Here is an 8,615-nt window from a genome sequence, read left to right as displayed (position 1 = left end):
TCTCCTGTAAATGCTATTGTCAAAATAACTGCTCATGTTCTTTCTTCAACATCAATTATTATTTAACTGAAAATGTCAGCTGCCCTGTGTATTTACATACCTTTTGAGGACAACTAAATTCCAAGGGCTGGATTTTTGCTGCAGGGGTGGGAAAAGAAAGTTGGGACTGTTTCTGCGCCACAAACCTGCCCGAAGAGATGGGGGGGTGGGGGTGGGGGTGGGGGTGGGGGGGGTAAAACAGTAATCAGCCCCAAGTTTCACAGGGTGTCCCCTTAATTGGCTAGAGCAGGATTTGGCAGCCAATTAGCGGCTGCAGGGGCGGGAACAGAGGTGGTACTACTCAAGCATAGGCCTGTTTTAAACAGGGATGACTGCCATTTCACTGCTGTTGGATCAGACTGGAGGAGAACAGCAGATTGGAGTTCGAGACTGTATCAGGAGAGCCAGAGTCCCAAAACCTGAGACACGAGAAGAGCCCCTAGATTCTCTGATGCTGACCTGGAGGTCCTCCTGGAGGCAGTAAGGGAGAGGAAGGAGGTCCTCTTCCTGAAGGGTGGCATGAGGAGGCCACCCACTCAGACAAAGCTGGCATGAATGAACATCGCTAACATAGCCAGCAGAAGGTGTGTTATGCAAAAATTGAATCCAGTGTCGGAAAAGGTTCAATGATCTGATATGCTCTGGCAAGGTGAGTGTAAACCCGCCCTTGACCGTCCCTCATTCCCTCCATCCCCTGACCCTCCCTCTCCTCACACATACGCCTCCCCTGACCATGACATTGCTCATCCGCTGACACTCACTCACTCCCAAGACACCCCCCTCCCCTGACCATCACTCACTCCTCTCCCCTGAACCTCACTCCCATGACCCCCCTCAATTGACCCTCACTCCCCCCTGTCCCCAGACCCTAACTCCCCCCTCTCCCCAGACCCTCACTCCTCGCCCTGCCCTCATTCCCCCCTCGCTGACTCTCTCACCCCTTGGCCTCAGACACTCACTCCCCCCTTCCCTGATCCTCACTAACCCCCTCCCTAACTCTCACACCGTGTCCCTCGAGCCCCACCCGACCCTCCCTCCACACCCCAACCCCCCCTCCCTCCAACCTCCCACCCCCCTTACTCCACAACCCCAACCCCCCTCCCTCCTCACCCTACCTCCCTCCCCCCCACACCTCGCTCCACCCCCTCAAACTTCCCTCACCCCAACACCTCCTCCATCCCTCCCCACTCACACCTCCTCCCTCCCCACTCACACCTCCTCCCTCCCCACTCACACCTCCTCCCACTCCCTCCCTCCCCCTCACACCTCCCCCCCTCACTCCCCCTCACACCTCCCCCCCTCCCCTCCCCCTCACACCTCACCCCCCTCCCTCCCCCTCACCTCCCTCTCACACCTCCATCCCCTCCCTCCCACTCATACATCCCCTCCCTCCCACTCATACATCCACCCCTCCCTCCCTCCCACTCACACCTCCCCCTCACATCTCCACCCCCTCCCTCCCCCTCACACCTCCCCCCCTCACACCTCCCCCCACCCCCCTCACACCTCCCACCCCCTCCCTCACACCTCCCCCCCTCCCTCCCTCTCCCTCACACCTCCCCCCCTCACACCTCCCCCCTCCCCCTCACACCTCCCCCCCCTTCCCCTCAGACCTCCCCCCCTTCCCCTCACACCTCCCCCCCCTTCCCCTCACACCTCCACCCTCCCTCCCCCTCACACCTCCACCCTCCCTCCCCCTCACACCTCCACCCTCCCTCCCCCTCACACCTCCACCCTCCCTCCCCCTCACACCTCCCCCCTCCCTCCCCTCACACCACCCTTCCCCCCTCACTCCCTCACACCACCCCTTCCCCCCCTCACTCCCTCACACCACCCCTTCCCCCCCTCACTCCCTCACACCTCCCCCCCTTCCTCCCTCCCCCTCACACATCGCCCCCTTCCTCCCTCCCCCTCACACATCGCCCCCTTCCTCCCTCCCCCTCACACCTCCCCCCCTCACACCTCCCCCCTCCTGCCCCCTCACACCTAACCCCCTCACTACTTCCCTCTCACACCTCCTCCCCTCCCTCACTCCCCCTCCTCCCCTCTCTCCTTCCCTCTCACACCTCCTCCCCCTGCCCCCTCACACCTCCTCCCCTCCCTCCTTCCCGCTCACACCTCCTCCCCCTCCCTCCCCCTCACCTGCCACCCTCCCTCCCCCTCACACCTCCCACCTTCACACCTGCCCCCCCTCCCTCCCCCTCACACCTCCCCCACCTCACCCTCACACCTCCCTCCCTCTCACACTCCCCCTACCCTCCCTCCCCCTCACACCTCCCTCCCTCTCACACTCCCCCTACCCTCCCTCCCCCTCACACATCCCCCCTCCCTCCCCCTCACACCTCCCTCCCTCCCAACCCCACACACATCCCCCCCCCCACACACTTCCCCCTCCCTCACAGCTCCCCCCTCCATCCCTAAACACCTCCCCCCCAAAACTTCCCCCCCCCGCCCCCTCACATCACCGACCCCTCCCTCCCCCTCACACCTCCCACCCCTCCCTCCCTCCCCCTCACACCTCCCCCCCTCGCTCCCCCTCACACCTCCCCCCGCCTCCCTCCCCCACACACCTCCCCCCCTTCCTCCCTCCCCCTCACACCCCTTCCTCCCTCCCCCCCTCACACCTCCCCCCCCTTCCTCCCTCCCCCTCACACCTCCCCCCCCTTCCTCCCTCCCCCTCACACCTCCCCCCCCTTCCTCCCTCCCCCTCACACCTCCCCCCCCTTCCTCCCTCCCCCCTCACACATCGCCCCCTTCCTCCCACCCCCTCACACCTAACGCCCTCACTACTTCCCTCTCACACATCCTCCCCTCCCTCACTCCGCCTCCTCCCCTCCCTCCTTCCCTCTCACCTCCTCACCCCGCCCCCTCACACCTCCCTCCCTCTCACACCTCACACCCCCATCCCGCCCTCACACCTCCTCCCCTCCCTCCTTCCCGCTCACAACCTCCTCCCCTCCCTCCCCCCCACACTCCCTCTCCCCTCCCCTCACACCCTCTCCCTCTCCCACTCTCCCCCCCACCTCACTCTCTCCCCCCCCCTCACTCTCTCTCCCCCCCCCCTCACTCTCTCTCCCCCCCCCTCACTCCCTCTCCCCCCCCCACTCCCTCTCCCCCCCTTCACTCCCTCTCCCCCCCTCACTCCCTCTCCCCCCCTTCACTCCCTCTCCCCCCCTTCACTCCCTCTCCCCCCCCTTCACTCCCTCACCCCCCCTTCACTCCCTCTCCCCTCCCCTCACTCCCTCTCCCCCCCTTCACTCCCTCGCCCCTCACTCCCTCTCCCCTCGCCCCTCACACCCCTCTCCCCTCCCCCTCTACTCTCTCCCCCCCCTCACTCTCTCTCCCCCCCCTCACTCTCTCTCCCCCCCCTCACTCTCTCTCCCCCCCGCTCTCACTCTCTCTCCCCCCCCGCTCTCACTCTCTCTCCCCCTCGCTCTCACTCCTCCCCCTCGCTCTCACTCCTCCCCCTCACTCTCACTCCCCTCCCCCTCACTCCCCCCTCACTCTCTCTCCCCCCCTCACTCCCCGCCCTCACTCCCTCTCTCCGCCCTCACACCCCCCCTCACTCTCTCACCCCCCCTCACACTCTCACCCCCACTCCCTCTCCCCTCCCCGCACTCCCTCTTCCCTCCCCGCCACTCCCACTCTCCCCCCCCCCCCGCACTCTCTCTCCCCCCCCTCCCGCACTCTCTCTCCCCCCCCTCCCGCACTCTCTCTCCCCCCCCTCCCGCACTCTCTCTCCCACCCCTCACTCTCTCTCCCCCCCCCACTCTCTCTCTCCGCCCGATACACTCTCTCTCTCCACCCCTAACTCCCTCCCCTCTCACTCTCTCCCCCTCACTCCCTCTCCCCCCCATCACTCCCTCTCCCCCCCATCACTCCCTCTCCCCCCCCTCCCTCCCTCCCCCCTCACTGCCTCCCCTCACTCCCTTCCCCCCTCACTCCCTCTCCCCCCTCACTCCCTCTCCCCCTCACCCTCACACCCTCTCCCCCCTCACCCTCACTCCCTCTCCCCCCTCACCCTCACTCCCTCTCCCCCCACACTCCCACTCCCTCCCCCCTCACCCCCCTCCTCTCTCACACCCCCCTCACTGTCCTCCCCCCCTCTCACTCCTCTCCCCCCCCCACTCCCTCTCCCCTCTCCCCCCCTCCACTCCCTCTCCCCCTCACCCTCCCCCCCCACTCTCCCTCTCCCCCCTCTGCCACCCCCACTCCCTCTCCCCCCCCACACTCCCTCTCCCCCCCCACACTCCCTCTCCCCCCCCACACTCCCCTCCTCCCCCCACACTCCCCTCCTCCCCCCACACTCTCTCCCCCCCTCACTCCCTCTCCCCACGTCACTCACTCTACCCCCCCCGTCACTCACTCTACCCCGCCCGTCACTCACTCTACCTCCCCCGTCACTCACTCTACCACCCCCCCCCCCGTCACTCACTCTCCCCCACCCCCCCCGTCACTCTCTCCCCCCCCCGTCACTCACTCTCCCTCCCCTCTCACTCATTCCTCTCTCCCTCCCCTCTCACTCTCACTCCCTCCCCTCTCCTCTCACTCTCTCACCCTCTCCCTCCCCCCCCACACTCCTCATCTCCCCCACACTCACTCTCTCACTCCCTTCCCCCCTCACTCTCCTCCCTCCCCTCACACCTCTCTCCCTCCCTCCCCCCTCTCACTCCCTCTCCCCCCCCCCACACCCTTCACCCCCCCCACCTCACTCTCCCCCCCCCCTCACTCTCTTCCCCCCCTCACTCTCTTCCCCCCCTCACTCTCTTTCACCCCCCTCACTCTCTTCACCCCCCACACTCACTTCACCCCCCTCACCTCTTCACACCCCTCACCCCTCTTCCCCCCCACCACACCCTCTTCCCCCCACCCACACACCCCTCCCCCCCACACCCCACTTCCCCCCCCCACCCACACCCCCCCCTCACTCCCCTCCCCCCCCACACACCTCTCCCCCCCCCCTCACACCCCTTCCCCCACCCCACACACCCTCTTCCCCCCCCACACACCCTCTTCCCCCACCCTCACACCCTCTTCCCCCCCTCACTCCCCTTTCCCCCCCTCACTCCCTCTTTCCCCCCCCTCACTCCCTCTTTCCCCCCCCCTCACTCTCTTCCCCCCCCTCACTCCCTTCCCCCCCTCACTCCATTCCCCCCCCACACTCCCTTCCCCCACCTCACTCCCTTCCCCCCCCACCCTCCACTCACTCTCCCCCCCCTCCCCTCTCACTCTCCCCCCCCTCCCCACTCACTCTCCCTCCCCTCCCCTCTCACCTCCCCCCCCTCCCTCCCCTCTCACTCTCTCTCTCTCTCCCTCCCTCCCCTCTCACTCTCTCTCTCTCCTCCCTCCCCCTCTCACTCTCTCTCTCTCTCCCTCCCTCCCCTCTCACTCTCTCTCTCTCTCCCTCCCTCCCCTCTCACTCTCTCTCTCTCTCCCTCCCTCCCCCCTCTCTCTTTCCCCCCCCCTCACTCTCTTTCCCCCCCCCCTCACTCTCTTTCCCCCCCCTCACTCCCTCTTTCCCCCCCCCTCACGCCCTCTTCCCCCCCCTCACGCCCTCTTTCCCCCCCCTCACTCTCTTCCCCCCCCTCACTCCCTCTTTCCCCCCCCCTCACTCCCTCTTACCCCCCCTCACTCCCTCTTACCCCCCCTCACTCCCTCTTTCCCCCCCCCTCACTCCCTCTTTCCCCCCCCTCACTCCCTCTTTCCCCCCCCCTCACTCCCTCTTTCCCCCCCCTCACTCCCTCTTTCCCCCCCCTCACTCCCTCTTACCCCCCCCTCACGCCCTCTTCCCCCCCCTCACGCCCTCTTCCCCCCCCTCACTCTCTTCCCCCCCCTCACTCCCTCTTCCCCCCCCCCCTCACTCCCTCTTACCCCCCCTCACTCCCTCTTACCCCCCCCTCACTCCCTCTTTCCCCCCCCCTCACTCCCTCTTTCCCCCCCCTCACTCCCTCTTTCCCCCCCCCTCACTCCCTCTTTCCCCCCCCCTCACTCCCTCTTTCCCCCCCCTCACTCCCTCTTACCCCCCCCCTCACTCCCTCTTTCCCCCCCCCTCACACCCTCTTTCCCCCCCCCTCACTCCCTCTCCCCCCCCTCACTCTCTCTCCCCCCCCTCACTCTCTCTCTCTCCCCTCTCACTCCCCCCTCTCTCTCCCCCCTCACTGTCTCTCCCCCTCACTCTCTCTCCCCTCCCCTCACTCCCCCTCCCCTCCCCTCACTCCCCCTCCGCCCCACACACTCTCTCTCTCTCCGCCCCACACACTCTCTCTCTCCGCCCCACACACTCCCTCTCTCCCCCCCTCACTCCCTCTCCCCCCCCCCCCCATCACTCCCCCTCACTCCTTCCCCCCCTCAATCTCTCTCCCCCCCCCTCACTCCCTCCCCCTCACTCCCTCCCCGTCTCACCCCGTCTCACCCCCTCCCCCTCACTCTCACTCCCTCCCCCCTCACTCTCACTCCCTCCCCCCTCACTCCCTCCCTCACTCTCTACCCCCCTCTCCCCCCCTCATTCCCTCCCCCCCTCTCACTCCCTCTCCCCCCCCCCACTCCCTCTCCCCCCCTCTCCCCCCCCACTCCCTCCCCCCTCACTCCCTCCCTCTCCCCCCTCACTCCCTCCCTCTCCCCCCTCACTCCCTCCCTCTCCCCCCTCACTCCCTCCCTCTACCCCCCTCACTCCCTCTCTCTCCCCCCCTCACTCCCTCTCTCTCCGCCCTCACTCCCTCTCCCCCCCCCCGTCAATCCCTCTCCCCGCCCCGTCAATCCCTCTCCCCCCCCCGTCACTCCCCTCTCCCCCCCCGCCACTCCCTCTCCCCCCCGCCACTCCCTCTCCCCCCCTCCCTCTCTCTCCCTCCCCTCCCTCTCTCCTCACTCACTCTCTCTCCCTCCCCTCTCACTCTCTCTCCCTCCCCTCTCACTCTCTCTCCCTCCCCTCTCACTCTCTCTCCCTCCCCTCTCACTCTCTCCCCCTCCCCTCTCACTCCCTCCCCTCTCACTCTCAGTCTCAGTCTCTCTCCCTCCCCTCTCCTCACTCTCTCTCCCTCTCCCTCCCTCCCCCCCACACTGTCTCACTCCCCCACTCTCACTCTCTCCCTCCCCTCTCACTCTCTCTCCCTCCCTCCCCCCCTCTCACTCCCTCTCCCTCCCCCCCTCACTCTCTTTCTCCCCCCCCTCACTCTCTTTCTCCCCCCCCCACTCTCTTTCTCCCCCCCCTCACTCTCTTTCTCCCCCCCTCACTCTCTTTCTCCCCCCCCTCTCTCTCTCTCCCACCCCTCACTCCCTCCCCTCTCACTCTGACCCCCCTCCCCTCTCACTCTCTCTTCCTCACTCTTTCCCCCCCTCACTCTTTCAACCCCTCACTCTCTCTCCCCCCCTCACTCTCTCTACCCCCCTCACTCTCTCTACCCCCCCCCCTCAATCTCTCTCCCACCCCTCACTCCCCTCTCACTCTTCCCCCCCCTCCCCTCTCACTCTTCCCCCCCCTCCCCTCTCACTCTTCCCCCCCTCCCCTCTCACTCTCTCTTCCTCACTCTCTTTCCCCCCCTCACCTCTCACTCTCTCTCTCTCCCTCACTCTCTTTCCCCCCCTCACTCTTTCAATCCCCCACTCTCTCTTCCCCCGACCACTCTCTCTTCCCCCGACCACTCTCTCTTCCCCCCCCCCACTCTCTCTTCCCCCCCCCACTCTCTCTTCCCCCCCCCACTCTCTCTTCCCCCCCCACTCTCTCTTCCCTCCCACCTCACTCCCTCCCCTCCCTCTCTCCCCCCCTCCCCTCTCACTCTCACTCTCTCCCTCTCCCTCGCCGCTCTCTCCCTCACCCTCTCTCTCCCTCTCTCACTCTCTCCCACTCCCTCTCTCCCTCTCCCCCTCCCTCTGTCCCTCTCTCTCCCTCCCTCCCCTCTCACTCTCTCTCTCTCTCTCTCTCCCTCCCCTCTCACTCACTCTCTCTCTCCCTCCCTCCCTCCCCTCTCACTCTCTCTCTCTCCCTCCCCCTCACTCTTTCCCTCCATCTCCTCTCTCTCTCTCTCCCTCCCCTCTCACTCTCTCACTCTTTCCCTCCCTCCCCTCTCACTCTCCCTCCCTCCCCTCTCACTCTCACTCTCTCTCCCTCCCTCCCCTCTCACTCTCTCTCTCTCTCCCTCCCTCCCCTCTCACACTCTCTCTCTCCCCTCACTCTCACTCTCCCTCCCTCCCCTCTCACTCCCTCCCTCCCCTTTCACTCTCTCTCTCTCTCTCTCCCTCCCCTCTCACTCTCTTTCTCTCTCTCTCCCTCCCCTCTCACTCTCTTTCTCTCTCTCTCCCTCCCCTCTCACTCTCTCTCCCCCCCCCACTCCCTCTCCCCCCTCTCCCCCTCACTCCCTCCCTTCCTCTCCCCCCTCACTCCCTCCCTCCCCCCCCTCACTCCCTCCCTCTCCCCCCTCACTCCCTCTCTCTACCCCCCTCACTCTCTCTCTCTACCCCCCTCACTCCCTCCCTCTCCCCCCTCACTCCCTCCCTCTCCCCCCCTCACTCCCTCCCTCTCCCCCCCCCCACTCCCTCCCTCTCCCCCCCCCCACTCCCTCCCTCTCCCCCCCTCACTCCCA

At 66.4% G+C, this 8,615-nt stretch overlaps 1 protein-coding gene across 4 annotated transcripts in view; it reads left to right on the top strand.

Annotated features, from left to right (window-relative positions):
• The first annotated feature begins 254 nt into the window (after positions 1–254).
• The window catches only part of arhgef39 (Rho guanine nucleotide exchange factor (GEF) 39), a 108,488-nt gene continuing 100,127 nt past the window's right edge, over positions 255–8,615 (top strand). The window contains exon 1 of one of the 4 annotated variants that reach the window (XM_068058950.1): positions 255–623. The gene's annotated coding sequence lies outside the window, so the exon portion shown is untranslated. Of the gene's footprint in view, positions 689–8,615 lie in introns of all 4 variants that reach the window. The other 3 variants (XM_068058949.1, XM_068058947.1, XM_068058948.1) reach the window with 3 other exon arrangements.

The sequence above is a fragment of the Heterodontus francisci genome, chromosome 27, assembly GCF_036365525.1.
Source record: "Heterodontus francisci isolate sHetFra1 chromosome 27, sHetFra1.hap1, whole genome shotgun sequence".
In the NCBI taxonomy this organism is placed as follows: Eukaryota; Metazoa; Chordata; class Chondrichthyes; order Heterodontiformes; family Heterodontidae; genus Heterodontus; species Heterodontus francisci.
This window is presented reverse-complemented; position numbering and strand designations above follow the sequence as displayed.